General features: G+C 36.2%; 1 long non-coding RNA gene across 1 annotated transcript; it reads left to right on the top strand.

Annotated features, from left to right (window-relative positions):
• Positions 1-11035: 11035 nt before the first annotated feature.
• On the top strand, positions 11036-12692 carry LOC121399090. Its single transcript, XR_005964745.1, has 2 exons — positions 11036-12017; positions 12549-12692. It is a non-coding gene; the product is annotated as an uncharacterized LOC121399090 (long non-coding RNA).
• The last annotated feature ends 3654 nt before the right edge of the window (positions 12693-16346 follow it).

Here is a 16346-nt window from a genome sequence, read left to right as displayed (position 1 = left end):
TTTAGATTCTTCTTTCACTTCTTTGTCTAGAATGTTGATCTTCAGACTTTCATTCGCTTTCAGTCTCTCTTTCTGCTGTGTTGCAAATTGTTCAGCTTTCTCAAGAGATTCTTCTTTTAGAATTTGTTTAATTTGTTCCTGTTCCCTCATTCTTTTGTTCTTCTGCCTTGTGTATTGTTCGGCTTCATCTTGAGCTTTTCTCTCAAGAGCTTTTCTAGCTTTGATATTCTTGCAGCTAGATTCCTGCAGAAATGAAATACACACACTTAAGCACTCAAGTAAAACAAATTCTTATGAGCCTTGACTGAATATTCAGCTTTTATTATAGAATAATAATAACAATAATATAAGACTATCCAAAATAAAAGGTCATTTTATTGTCAATGGGGTTATTTTTAATCATCTGAAATTTTATTTTGACTCAGTGCCTTTGTAACTTGTTTTAATTGAATCTCTTTCATGGCATATATTTAAGGAAAAAGCATAGTTTCTCATAAAATGTTAACATTTTTGTCCAAATGTATTGTTTTAATAGAGGCATGGCCAAATATATTCATTTAAATTTAAATAATATTTACTCAGAAAAACTATTTTGTTAAGTCACAAGTTTCACTCACTCAACATAAAAAAAAACACTTTTTTCAGTTGAAATGGTTATATTTCTGGATAAGTGGTTACTGAGAGGCAACATATGCTCATTTATATACTGATGAGAAAACTTACATTCTTCTGTGGAGTCAGAAGTTTTTCAACAAGTGCTTTTGATACCACCTGTTCTGTGATCATTGCTTCAATGACCAGTTCCTGGGGACAAGATGGTGCAGTCATATTCGTACGTTGATTGCGGTCCTATACAAAGGATACATACAAAAATGAATTATTTGGAAGAAAATACAATAAAAAAAATGACATTCCTGCAGTGCAATATAATAGGGTATCAGCAGAGTAAATCTCAAAATGTCAGTGAAACACAGACCTTCATTACAAACTACTCATGACCTCCTGACACAAACTTTTCATTCACATTCTTAGTGATGAGTAATCTTACTCTGAGTGTCGAGGCTATTTTGCTATGCTCAAAAATAATCCCTTTAGCATGGTGTATTAAATGAACTATATTCATATAACAGGTACAATACAAAGCTGTTCCTCATGAAGGTAAGGATGTTGTATACAGATTAGCTTTTTTTGGAATCTTGGTTTATTTTAAGAAGCATTTCAGTTGTTCCTTTAAACAACAATTATAGTTTTTCTATTACCTATTATGACCCCATCAGCTTTCAAAGAGGGGTCAACAGACAAAAATCTATTACTCTGTAAGACAACCATTTTAGTGTTATATTGTTCAGGGCCTCTACTATTCATATACAAGTGAAAGCACTGCCTGGTTGCTAGGGTACACTGAGCTCTAGCAAGTAGATTCAATTCTAAACTGGAGAACTACTAAAAAAAATGCTGAATAAAAAAAATGTTCATTGCTCTAAATATCAATATCTCCATCATACTAAACTTCATTCAAAGGTGAAATAACCATAACATCCAAAAACATAGAGCTTTCATAACAATGCTGATACTAATGCCCACCAGGCAGGTTTTAATACTTTAATAGATAGATGATAGATAAATAGATAGACAGACAGACAGACAGACAGACAGACAGACAGACAGATAGACAGACGGATGGACGGACGGACAGATAGATGATAGATGATAGATAGATAGATAGATAGATAGATAGATAGATAGATAGATAGATAGATAGATAGATAAAAGATAATAGATAGATGGTAGGTAGGTAGATAGATAGATAGATAGATAGATAGATAGATAGATAGATAGATAGATAGATAGATAGATAGATAGATAGATAGATAGATAGATAGATAAAAGATAATAGATAGATGGTAGGTAGGTAGATAGATAGATAGATAGATAGATAGATAGATAGATAGATAGATAGATAGATAGATAGATAAAAGATAATAGATAGATGGTAGGTAGGTAGATAGATAGATAGATAGATAGATAGATAGATAGATAGATAGATAGATAGATAGATAAAAGATAATAGATAGATGGTAGGTAGATAGATAGATGATAGATCATGAGAAGAACATAACATGAAAAAGATGCAGCAAAAAAATCCATTCACGTCAATGCATTTGGAGTAAAGACAAACTTCAGGTAAAATGCCAAATGACATCAAACATTTTGTATTAAACACCCTTTGACTTTAACTTTTCCTTGGTTTTGATGTTTTTCCAAAACGGGATTTGCTAATTTTTTTTTATATATGTAAATAGACAGATGGATAGATGATAGATAGATAGATGGATAGATGATAGATATATATAGATAGATAGATGGATATATAGGCCACCATTAAACAATAATATAGATAACAATAGGATAGAACAGAGCCCTATGTTGTCTGAATATTAAAGATAAAAGTTTTAGCCTTACCTCATTGTTCGTTCTAAAGATGGTGTTGAACGTTTTTTGAAATTTCGAATACATTGTTGTTCTTATTCCTAAATTAGAAAATAAGTATTGAAGCAATCATTTCTTAAAAAAACAAGTAAAAAATAATATTGTTGTTGTTGATACAAAATTTTAGAATCAATTTTCTATATTGCCTTGGAAATAATTTGGTTGAAAGGTGAATTTTACTCATTTGTTTCATTCCCCCATGTTAATGCTCTGTTTCTCTAATACTGAGACAACTCAATAAAAATTGTAATAAAAAGCCAGTAACTAAGTAAATCAAATATCTCAATTTTTTTTCTATATGATATAAAATAATAGATAGAGAGGTTACGTATTTACAGATAATAAAACTGGGTTACATTGGGTTCATTAGTACCAAACAGTCACAAGGTGAACTCATTGGGTGGCTAACCAGCAAATGCACTGACATAAAAGTAAAGTCACGAGCCTAGATAAACTGTGCTAACTAGATTTTAAATGATTTTTTTCAGTTTTAAAAATGAAAAATAAATTCTATGTACCATTAAAGAATAATTAAATTGTACTTACAAATAATCTAATTGGAGTAGATCTTTGTAAACAAATTACTGATCAGTACCAAACAGTACCAGTGTGCACTGATTGGCAGCTAACCAGCAACTAGTACAGAATTGTCAGTGATGTTGAAAGCCTACTTGTTAACTAAAATGCCTTGTTGCCAAGGTAACAAGTTTACTTGGAGTAAACAATGATGACATCACAATGCCTTGTTGCCAAGGTAAAATTTACTTGGAGTAAACAATTATGACATCACAATGCCCTGTTGCCAAGGTAACATTTACTTGGAGTAAACAATGATGACATCACAATGCCCTGTTGCCAAGGTAACATTTACTTGGAGTAAACAATGATGACATCACAATGCCCTGTTGCCAAGGTAACATTTACTTGGAGTAAACAATGATGACAACACAATGCCCTGTTGCCAAGGTAACATTTACTTGGAGTAAACAATGATGACATCACAATGCCCTGTTGCCAAGGTAACATTTACTTGGATTAAACAGTGATGACATCATGTTGCCAAGGTAACATTTAGTTGGATTAAAGAATGATGACATAACAAAGCCCTGTTGCCAGTAACATATGAGGATATTATGGAATCTATATTTACTGACATATGAGGATATTAGGGGATATATATTTACTGACATATGAGATTATTATTCACTTATCCCCAATGATTATCTTACAATTCTTTCCTTGTTGCCATGGGCATGTAGCATGAATAACTATCATCAACCTGTTTGGTATTATTAAAATAAAAATTCATTATGAGCTTTGTCTAATGGAATTAAGAATCATTCAAAACATATTCGTTTAATATTCTGTACCATTTTTGAAACAATCAAGTTTGTTTTCAATGTCCCCCTCTCAGCAATATGTCTGTATCTTCGTGCAGATTTACGGGCAGATTTAGCCATTTATGAATGTAGGTGTTTACTGCAATTGAAATGTTTCCTGGTAAAAAAAATTGTGAACTCAACTACTTTTGATTCTTAGTCTAGAAACCTCAAATACACAAGCTGATGACTCAAATATAAGAAACGGCCAGCTAAAAGCTCAAACGGAAGGTGTATTTTCCACATTCTAGCTTAAATTTTGAGTTTTTCTAAATAATTTAAACATTTAACATCTTATTAAAAATTAAGAGTCATGTGTGTTTTCGATTTGATGATTTTGAGCAAATTTAGTTTTCGAGTTTTTAAAATTCATTTTTTTAACAAGCTTGACTTTAACAGATGGCAACATCTGAATGATGAGTCAAATAAATACAGCTTAGTGTGAATAAAAGAATAAAAAGAACAGAATAGAATACAGTGTATTATTGGTGACACCATTTAAGTGTAACATTTTCAGCAATCATAAATTTCATGCTTTCAATAAAAAAATTGAAATATGCTCCAAAACGTTATGCTCCTATCAGTTATTTTCAGTCAGTCAGTCAAGGCATTTTCAGTTATCAAGGCATAGGGTACATGGACTGATGTATTTAACTTTACTATCAAAATCAGAATCAGAAGAATTGTATAGTTATTTCAATATTTTAGAAAGAGTATAGAATTGTTAATGATTACATAAACTTTAAAGTTCATATTATTCTTATTATAAGTTCATAATTACATTACAAATCTATTAGTCTGCAATTTCCAAAATTAGAACATATTTTTTCATCAAATAATACAAATGTTTAATGTATTGCAGGTGTTGAAATTTGATTCCAATTTACTCATGGGGGCCAGATTTACATAGGGTCGAATATCGAGGGTTAATTAATGCTCGATATTCGACTGCCAAATGTAAATCCTTTGACTTTGAATATGGAAGTCGAAGGATTTACCGCAAATAGTTCAATCGATCGATTAAGTCCTTCGAATCGTTCGATTGGAAGGATTTTAATCCATTGATCGAAAGATTTTTCTCCGACCAAAAAAAACATTAGAAAGCCTATGGGGACCTTCCCAAAAGGCTAAAATTGCACCTCGGTAGGTTTTAGGTGGCGAAGTAGGGGGTCGAAGTTTTTTTTTTAAAAAGACAGTACTTCGATTATCGAATGGTCGAATATTCGAACGATTTTTTCAAAATGGGTGGCATTTGACATCTGCTCAATATCAACCCGTAGTTTATTCTCAAGATTAGACTTGTCCAACTGGATGGCCAATGGACCCCCATTTGTGTGGCCCTCCATTTTAGTCTGCTTTTATTGCTTCTAACTAGTGATGGGGGTTGCTTGCTATGCTGTCCACAGGGGAAGAGGAGGCGTATGGTTTAAGTGTATGGCATAAACTTTTTTCCCATATGAGTGGTAACTCTGCAGTGAGCACCAACCTTTTGTTTCTTTGTTGTGCTACCAACATTAATGAGGGTATTGTCTTAACATTTCTTGTGATAACATGGGTGTGATTTAAAGTGGTTTGGTTAAAAAAGAGAGTCATCAAAAACATTCCGACCCTCAGTACCACAGAAGTTGGACAGCACTGCTATAGAATAACATACTAAAATTTAAAGAAAACGGTGTTAACACCACCTACAGCCTGCAGATGGCCTCATCGGGCAGTTCAGGGAGAACAAGACTCTCTATGAATGTTGGATGAGGAAAGTAATAGTTAAAGATGGCAGATAGACAATGTGTAGAATACATTTTTTCCTTGGAACATCAGGTTTCATAGTGCAAATCATGTTACACATTTTACCTTTAGTCTTTGAAAAGTACTTGGTTTTCCAATGAATTTATACCCATGAGGTTCTTTTCCAAGTTGGTCTCCCTTATAGATATTGGCAAATTAAATAACAAGACCGCAACACTTTTTATTACCCCTGTTTAGATAAAGGCTGAAACCTCTCTCAAGAACAGAACTTCTGGTCCCATGAATTACATTATATCAGTTAGAACAGGTTTCTGGTAATTCTTCTCATTTTCACCCAATGGCATTCTGGCACTGCACAATGTTTTGTATTCCCAAATCCCACATGTTGTTGTTGTGCCAGTCCTTGCAAGCAGGGCTGTCATCATAGGGGCAGAGGGGGTGCTGACCAGGCCTAAAGGGGGCCCGGCTTTTTGAATTAGTCAGGCCCCCCTTGACAGTGCCGAAGGTATGCTGAATCGCTGAAGTCCCGATAAGACCAAGTCCAAAGAGCCTTAGTCTCGATGTCCCAAAGAGCTTTAATCCCACAGCACTGAAGACCCAAAGCCGCAAACAGACCCAAAGCCATTAAAGGAGCCAAAGATGAAGTCCTGAAGCCACGAAAGGAGCCAAACCTAAAGATCCAAAGCCACGAGTTCAACTAAACATCAAAGTGTTTCTTCTTTTATTTAAATAAATCCCTGGCTACCAATGTATTATTTTATTACGCTATAGGCCCCTGCCACTAATTTTTTTTTTTGAAAAAAATTCTCTGGGGCCCCAATATATCTTTTTTTTCCAATATATATCTTTATTGATTTTCAGAATTTTTCCATAATAGAGCAAATGCGCTATCAGAATAGTAATACAACATACAATGAAATTAGAATAGAAAGATAGAGATATAGGGGCAAATTCACTAAGCACCGAAGCGCCGAACACTAGCGTTTGGCATTTTCGTTACTGCGCAAATTCACTAACGAATGTTGGCGTAGTTTCGCTAGTGTTACTTCGCACCCTTACGCCTGGCGAATTTTCGCTAGCGACGTAACTACGCAAATTTACTAACTTGCGCAGTGTACTGAACGCTACCTTTTACGCTAGACTTCCTTCGCCACTTCAGACCTGGCGAAGCGCAATAGAGTAGACAGGGATTGTTTCAAAAAAAGTCAAAATTTTTTCTAAGTCCCAAAAAACTCTGGCATGTTTTCTACATTATGGGTGATAGGCTGAAAAAGATCGAAAAAATTTTTGGGGCTCCCCTCCTTCCCCCCTACATTTCCTGACTCATGGCAACTTACCTAGACAGTGGGCACATGTGTAGGGCAAAATAAAAATTTTATTTGATGAATTGAAGGTTTTCTAGGCATTTGTAGTGCTGATACGTATTCCTCCATTGAAATTTGAATTTGGCGCCCTATGCAAATTAGCCTTCGCTAGCGTAACTTCGCTTTACTTAGCGGATCAACGCTAGTGCAACTTAGCAACCTTACGCTACCCCTGTGCGCAACTTCGGATTTTAGTGAATTTGTGAAGCGCTGGCGAAACTACGCCTGGCGAAGTGTGGCGAAGTGCGGCGGAGCGCGGCGAAGTTGCGCCTGGCGAAACTACAATTGTTAGTGAATTTGCCCCATAGAATTAGTGGGAGAGGGGGCAGGGTATGTGATCCTAGGCAACCGTTAACAGCAGTACTTATGGCTCAGCTTTATACTATCTGGAAATTCACTTGTCCCAGTTTTTATAAAATTTCCCCATGGTATTGGTGGCCAAGGCTGCCATTTTTTTCATATTGGTAGTGTAAATCCAACTCCTGAGTAATTTGTTGGATTAGCGGGGTCTCTTCAGACTTCCATTTCCTTGGAATGAGTTGTCTGGTCGCAAAGACCAAATGGTGTAAAATGGGGTGAAACTCTTTAGGAACATTTGGATCAATGAGGCCAAGAATTCTCATATCTGGAGTAATTTGAATATGTAAGTTCCATTTATTTTGACAGAATGACTCAATTTGTGACCAAAGTCACTGAAGTTTAGGGCACTCCCACCATATGTGGAACATCCTCTCCAACATGTGTTAGGTATGTTCTTGTAAATGCATTGTAATTTGTGTGGAGTCATATACCATTCATAATGAATCACCCTCGAGGTCTCTAAATGAGTAATACATTTGGAGTATCTAGAAGGATTGGAAAACGATTGTTTCCAGTTTTCTGCTGTTAGAAATATGTTCATTTTCTTTTCCCACTTAATAATTGCCGGTAGACATTTAATATTCATAATAGGCATTAGCGTTTTATACCATAAGGATATTCCTCCTTTAGTTGGTGTTAAATTAGTCAACCACTTTTCCATAGGCGCTGGTTCCCTGAGAGGGATGGCATTATTAGCTCTCATAAAGTGCGTTATGTGTAGATATTAATAAAACACCATTTTAGGAAGGAAGTGTCTTTGTTGTAGCTCCTCAAATGATAGTAGTTGACTTTTCTTAGTGAGGTAGTGTATTGGTGCTAAACAAAAGTCTCCCCAATGATTTAGTTTAAAGTCCGGTATGAGGAGTTCCAGCGTTGAAATTGGAGCCATAGGAGATATCTGCTGTGAAGTTTTAAAATTTCTTTTATGGTTTTGCCAAATATTTGTTAAATGAATTACTGTAGGTGGGGCAACTTGAGGGTCAATAAACATAGTAGGAGTTGGAGTGCCCATAACTTGTGGCAATAAAAGAGGAAGAATTGAGTCCTGTTCTATTTGTACCCAACGTTTATCCATATCCAAGGTCAGCCATGCTTTAAGTTGGTCAAGGGTAGAAGCTTTGTAATAGCCCATGATATTAGGGGCATTCAGACCTCCAGATGACCTTGGTAATTGCAGGATCTTTTGTGATAGTCTACTTGGCTTATTTGCCCATAAGAACTGGTAGAAGAGCTTCGGCAGTTTCAATATATAACTTGATGGGATTTGTACTGGGATTGTTCTATACATGTATAGAATTTTTGGTAGTGTTACCATTTTTAAAACCTGTAGCTTTCCCTACCAGGATAAGTATCATTATATACATCATAATACCCTTTAGTGAAATTCACTTTAACAATGTCACTTGGGGGAAACACAAGGTCAATCCCGAAGTACTTTATTGCATTATCCACCCATTCAAACTTATGCATTTGATTTATAGAAATACCTTCCCTTTCGGGGACATTTATACACATAGCTTGTGTTTTATTTTCATTAAGTTTGTAATATGAGATTTTGGAGTAATCTTGTAGTAATCGCATAAATTTATGTAGTGAGGTGGAAGGGTGAGACATCTAAATAATAGTGTCATCTGCGAAGAGGCCTACTTTATGAACAGAGCCAAATATGTTAATCCCTTTGATATCTTGCTTCTGACGTATTGCTTGAGCTAAGGGTTCGATCATCAAAGAGAAAATCAGAGGGGACAATGGACACCCCTGCCGGGTTCCATTAGTTATATCAAAAGGGGCAGAAAGAGTTCCATTAGTATTAATTTGTGCAGAGGGAACTGTGTATAGAGCCAATATCGCTTTAATAATTTCTACTGGGAATTTAAATATATGTAATACTCTTGATAAATAGGTCCAATTGACTCTGTCAAATGCCTTCTCTGCATCCAGAGAAAGAAGTAGAGAAGGCGTTCGAGTGCACTCTATCCAATGTAGGATGTCTATAGCTCTTTGAGTGCCATCCGGAGCTCCTCTGCCTGATGTAAACCCCACCTGGTCAGAGTTTATAATTTCCGGCATTAGTGCCTGTATTCGCATAGCTATAATTTTAGCATAGATAGATCTGCATTCAGTAAGCTAATTGGTCTATAGTTTTGGGTCTTTCCCCGGTTTTGGTATTGTTATGATTTGCGTTAGGAGCATTTCTATAGGGAAGGATCCTGAGATAAAGGCTGCGTTGAAAGTATCAGTTAAATAAGGGATCAATATAGAGGAGAGTGTCTTGTAATATATATGGGTGAGCCCATCAGGAACTGGGGCTTTATTACTAGGAAAAGATAGTATTGCTTTCAAGACTTCCGAATCAGTTATTGGGTTCTTGAGTTTTCCCCATTTAGTTTGTTGAACCTGTGGTAATTTAATTTTGTCTAGGAACTCATCTACTTGAGAAGCATTGGGATCTTGTTCAATATTATACAAAAGTTTGTAAAATTCAGCAAATCTATTCCCTATTTCCTTGGGATCATAAATGGGATTGTTTTGTTTGTCTTTTACCATATGAATTAGTTTTTTCACTTGAGTGGACCTTATCTGCTGTGCTAAAAGTTAGGATATTCTGTTCCCCATTCTGTAATGCGTAGCTTTAATAAATGTTAGCTTGCTTTGCATATGTATCATTGCCATAGTTTGTAGTTTTTTTTTAACTTCAGTAATTAAAATAGTTGTGTCTTGACTAGGCAATTGTTTATTAGTGTTTTCTAGGGTATATAGTTTAAGTAGCAGATTTTGGTAGGTCAAATTCTTTTCTTTTTTGTGTTTAGAACCCATTTTAATAAGGAATTCTCTAATAAATGCCTTATGGGCATTCCATAAAGTAAATGTGCTGCATTGGTTATCATTTATCTGGAAATATTCTTGAATGGCCTTACTCACTTTCTGTTTGAATGATGGTTTAGATATCAAAAGTGGATTCAGTCTCCATTGAATTCTTGAGGATTTATGATAAGGTCTATATGGGTATGGTCGAAATAGTCCAGCAAATCTTTCTGGATTAATATTAAATCAATCCTGGAGTATGTCAGATGTACATGAGAGTAAAATGTATAGTCTTTAACATTTGGGTGTTGAAGTCTCCAGGTGTCATATTTTTGCATAAAATTCTGAAATGGGGGCTTACATTTGGAGGTTCGGGATCTGTCCAATAAGTGATTAGGGGCTAGGTTAAAATCTCCTCCTAGTACCAAAGCTCCGTATTTCAGAGATGTGATTTTCTGCATAACACCTTTAAGACATGCAAGTTGAAATATGTTAGGGGAATAAATATTTGCTAGAGTATATGGCTTTTGGTGAATGGTACAGTTTAATATAATACAGTGTCCCTTGGGGTCCACATGGTGACTCATATAAGTGAAATCTAAGGCTTCATGTATCAATATTGCTACACCAGCCTTCTTTTTTTGTGCCGGTGCTGAATAGATTGTAGAGAATTTTTTGTTTTTTAGCATACCTGCAGTGGACGGAGTGAAATGGGTCTCCTGTATAATTAATATGTCAGCCTTTTGTTTTTTGCTTCATGGAATAGAGAAGACCTTTTGTAAGGACTATTAAGGCCTTTGGCATTGATAGTCACTATTTTAAATGGCATTATGGTGAATAGATTGAGTGCTTGATGTCAGCCATGTGTTGACCACAATGGACCCTGTTTCCATAACCCACGAACACTGGATGCGATCCCTAAGGGACAATTTATGAGAGCCAAGAAGATAGCATCCAGTGAAGTGGGTTATAAACATGCAAGTAGCGATCTGACAGAAAGGTTTCTGCAAAGGGGATACCCCAAAGGTAAACTTAAAGCAGTGGTAGAAGAGGTGAAAGGGATGGACCGTGCTGCTTTATTACAGCCCAAACAAAAGCAGGGTGAGACGGATAGATTAACCTTCGTAAGTACATACGACAAAAGGAGTAAGAAGGTAGAAAAGATAGTGAAACAATATTGGCCACTTCTGCAAACTGATGCTATCTTCGGAAAAGTTTTTTCGAATCCCCCGCGGTTCTCGTATAAAAAGGGTAAGTCAATAAGAGACACATTATGTGCCATTTCAAGAGTGGATAATAGCAATACTGTGTTTAAAGGTACACCAAAAGTAGGCACATACCCGTGCATGAATTGCAACTGTTGCAATTCCATTATAAAAGGACCTTGTATAAATCATCCCATTACAGGTGAGGTAATCAAACTAAAGTCATACGCCACATGTAAAACCAGCCACGTAATTTATGCTCTGAAATGTCCCTGCGGGAAAATGTACGTAGGGAAGACAATAAGGTCTGTCAGTACTAGGATAAAAGAGCATAAAGGCAATATACGCAATTTTAAAAATGACACCTATACTGACACTCCTGTAGCCAGACATTTTGATACTGTAAAACATAATGTATGTCAGCTAAAGTGGATAGTGTTAGAGACAGTAGCAAAACCCAGTAGAGGAGGTGATCATAACTTGATACTATTGCAGAGGGAGGCCAGATGGATAAAGCGCTTGGATAGTGCTTATCCGAAAGGGTTAAATGAGCAGTGCAATTTATCATGTTTTCTTTAATAGTAATGGCTTGTCGTCCTTTGTTCCCAGGAATTATAACTAGATTCCAAGTTGTAATGACATGGAACTCCTGCTGCATTTACATATGGGTGAGTCCATTCAATCAGGAGTCTTTATATACAGATGCAGCCACTTTGGTTTGTCTGTTTGACACAGAATAACTAAACACAGATATCCCATTTATCTCATTTAACACAGAAAACTGCATCACAACATCCCATCTAATTAAAGCATTCACCATTGTGAACAATGGTGCTTTGGTATGCTAATGAAAAGGTTAAATGCATTAAATGAGTTAAGATGACTTTAGATAGCACAGTTTATTCAATTAACCCTGAGTCATGACGCATTTAACTCACAAATCAAAGTGGCTTCATCTGTATATATATATCGTTTATTTTTGAATTGGTAACTATAATATTGCAACCTTGTTGCTAAGAAAGATAATATATACATAGAAGCCAGTGATAGGAAATAATTACAGAATGTCTTAGAATAGCAACATACGTTGCGAGATTAGAAGGTACTGTTAAATTGATATAATAGAAGTGCTAAATTGATACAACATAAAGATTTCAAGTGAATTGGATAGGCTAATGGCAATTTCCTTGTTTTTACAGGTCTTTTACAGGTTAGGCGGATTGAGCAGTAACCTGGTTTTAACATTATGTTTCAGTGGGATTTCAACATGTATTATATGAAATAATGTGTGTCACTTTTAATAGCTAGATGAATTGGGTCACAATAAGTTTTTACAATATTTATTAGAGATCATATTTTGTAATTTTACACTTTGTGAGAGGCTTTTATAAATTTGTAAAATCTCTATTATGCACTTTAAGATGTATATCACTGATAGTTAATGAAAAAAGTTTTATCTATGATGAACTGTGTGTAGCCATATGGGAGTTATAATTGCACAATGCATTTTAAGATGTATATCACTAAATAGTTAATGAAAAAGTTTTATCCATGATGAACTGTGTGCAGCCATATGGGAGTTATAGTTGCACAATGCACTTTAAGATGTATATCACTAAATAGTTAATGAAAAAGTTTTATCCATGATGAACTGTGTGCAGCCATATGGGAGTTATAGTTGCACAATGCACTTTAAGATGTATAACACTAAATAGTTAATGGAAAACTTTTACCCATACTGCACTGCTGGTAGTCACATGAGATTATAAATGATTGTTTTTGGTTGTTCCTTTTTACACTTGATAAAGGGCGTGGGCCCGAAACATGTTGTGTAACTCATTATCCCAATAAAGAACTTTGCAGACAAGTTGCTGCCCTGGATTTGTTCCACAACTACTGAATGCATTGAACTATTGGGTATTACACACAGAATACCTGTGGAAGAAGCCAACAAAGAAATTCGGTGAGCTTGCTCTGAATACTATAAATGGACCCTGTACGTAAGGTACAACAGAAAGTAGACATTATCCTAGGATACACATACCGTGGGGGAAGAGGGAGGGGGAAGGAGAAAGAAAGAGAAAGCATACATAAAAAGAAAAACATTAACATAATAATAGTGGATATTCCCACCGAGCCATGGGGTTCTATACCAGTAAGAATCCACAGGGTAGAGTCTATATTGGGGGTTGACCACATAGCCAAGCAACACTAACATGCGTTTCCCGGGAGAGTGTCACCCTTATTTAGACCCAGATAAACAGTTTGAATACTTCACATATTCCTTCATGTGTGCGAAGGTAGAACTTCTGCTTGTTGTTCCTGTTTGCTTTGATGCAAGCCCCAGACGCAGACTTGGGTAGCCCCTTGTGCTGCCATTGTAATTGTGAATGGGGATCCATCTTTCATTATAATGAGCCTCAGTGGCAATCCCAACCAATAGGGAATGCTGTGCTGTCACAGTATAGTAGTTGTTTCTTTAAATTCCCTTCTGGCTTGTAATGTCATAGGAGAAAGGTCTGTGAATATATTCAATATTCTTATATTTGTCAGATTTATTCACGAGTTCCTAGCTGTCTGGAGTAGCCCTTCCTTTACATGGAAAAAATGCAGTCTAGCAATTGTGTCTCTCTGCACCATCTGAGGAGCGTTTTTTGATTTGTAAATGCGGTCAATAAGAAGAAACTTTTCATCCATATCCGGCAACATCACCCGCAGAAATTCAGTAAAAAATTCTTGAAGCTGAGTTTGTGGGATATGTTACGGAATGCCCCTTATGCGGACATTGTTCCGCCCGGATCTGTCCTCCATATCCATAATTTTGCATTTTATGTCAGCCATAGTTTCCCCTGTTTTGTGTGTGTCATCCACCAATTTATTATGTGCACTAACCATTTCCTCCATTTTATCCTCCAAATGCCCTGTTTTATTGCCTAAGGCAGTTATTTCTGACTTCAGATCTTTCATCATGCTTTTAAAGTCCATTTGGAGATCTGCCCGAAAGGCTGAAAGCATATCTGATATGTTGTTCCGATGTAGAGGGTTTGTGTGGAGTGGAGGGTGCAACTTTAACTGTACCTGGGGAACTCTGCTGCGACGCGGATTCCTCCAATTGCGTTTGAGCCCCATCTTGGATATCATCCAGGTCCGGCTTCTTTGTGCAAAAAGAAGTACGTTTCAGCGGTGACTGCTTCTTTTTCACTCTCCCCATAGTGAGGGGTAATCCGGTAATATCTGTAATAAACTGCACAGGTTTCTGCTTCGATGGACGTATCTGGATCAATTATTTGTTAAGTTGTCCGGGAGCTGCTGTGAAACAGTTGTTAAAGCATTGCGTGCTTAGGCCACACCCCCCCAATATATCTTTTTAAATTGTAAGGGGGGCACTGACACAGAAGTTTAAAAAGAACCTTTATTGGGGGTTTTGGTGCCAATGTTTCTTTAACTGATAGGGGTGCCCTGGCCACCAATTTTTTTTAACTTGTAGGGGGGCCCTGACCGCCATTGTTTATTTAAAAACTTTATGGGGTGACCATCAATGGCTTTTATAACTTGTGTGTGGGTGGGTTTACCATTTTTATGTCCGTGTGGCATTTTTATGGTGGGGTTGGATGGGCGGGATCTGTGGTGGGGCTTGGGTGGGGGGTGGGACCCAGAAAATGTTGTTTGTTTGGGGCCCTGTGATTTCTAATGGCAACGTCGCTTGCAAGGAGCAGGCAACATGAACTGTTCATGTCTCTTTCAGGTGAATGGGTGTGTGAGTGTGGCCAATGTGTGTGGTCATTGTGTGTGTGTATATATATAAATAGCAATGATGGTTATTTTTGAATATTAATTCAGAATTTGCATATATTATTTAGCAAATATTTTTTTCTCTACCAAGTTGTGGTGTATCACGAATGGTGAGTGTGCACATACATATTCACATTTATGCCATGTTTAAAAAGCTATTCAAGATAATCACAGTGTAAATAAAAAAGTTCACATATGTTTGAATAGTAAATGAACCATTCATGGGCAGCTGTATAAATAATATAGTGAATAAAGAACCCCCCTCTTGTAAATTATAAGGATATTAAAGGTTACCAAAGAGGTGACTTCTAATATCCTCATATTTTGCAACATGGGGTACTTTATTTATTGTAATACACAAGTTTTAGTGAACCATGTGACAAAAATGACATCACTACTCTCCGTTTATAACTGATGACATCACTAGTCACCATTTATAAGGATATCATTTACAAGATATTCATTGCTTTTGTGTATTATAAAACAATAAAATAAATAATATTAAATGTGTTCACTGTGTGAATCATTCAGTTCATAAATAATCCCCTGCTGCATGCACAGTCTTTTATCTATTTGTGAGCTGAAAAATCTTTAACCTCTCCAAAAGTTCTCCATGGAAATTCAATCCAAAGACCAGTTGTTTGTAATTTAACATTTTCTTTTCTTTGCTTATAATCAGCACAAAGTAGACTCGTTGGAATAATCTAGGTGATGTATTTACAGGGCTGGACACAAAATAAAGTACGTACCCTGCGTGATGAGAGTAGGATTTTCAGGTGCAGGTATAGATACAGGTCTGTGGCTCACAGTTATATTCTCTTTATTCCATAGGCTTTATGCAACCAAGCACTACCCAAACTATTTTATATTCATTCCTATGGGTACAGTTATTATACAAATTTGGTTATATTTGAAGCTAGGTTATGCTAGGAAAACAATTAGAATCCTTTCTCAACTCTTTCCTAAACAGAAGAACATCAGAGCAGCCTCTCTCTTTCTGGTAATATTAGGAGTGGTTGCCAATCATTAAGCAGAAAAGTAGAATGCATTGGTTTGTGAGCTGCCATTTATTGTGACTCTAACTTAATAACTAATTATTCTTGTTTTGCGATGTATGCATTATATATATATATAAACTGTATATTGTGACTGTATATTGGGGTCCCAAAGCTCAGGTGAGTAACAGCAGCCCAGAGAGGATGGTG

Source organism: Xenopus laevis, chromosome 9_10S (genome assembly GCF_017654675.1).
Source record: "Xenopus laevis strain J_2021 chromosome 9_10S, Xenopus_laevis_v10.1, whole genome shotgun sequence".
Classification (NCBI taxonomy): domain Eukaryota; kingdom Metazoa; phylum Chordata; class Amphibia; order Anura; family Pipidae; genus Xenopus; species Xenopus laevis.
Note: the sequence above shows the minus strand (reverse complement) of the source record. Positions and strands in the feature narration are given on the sequence as shown.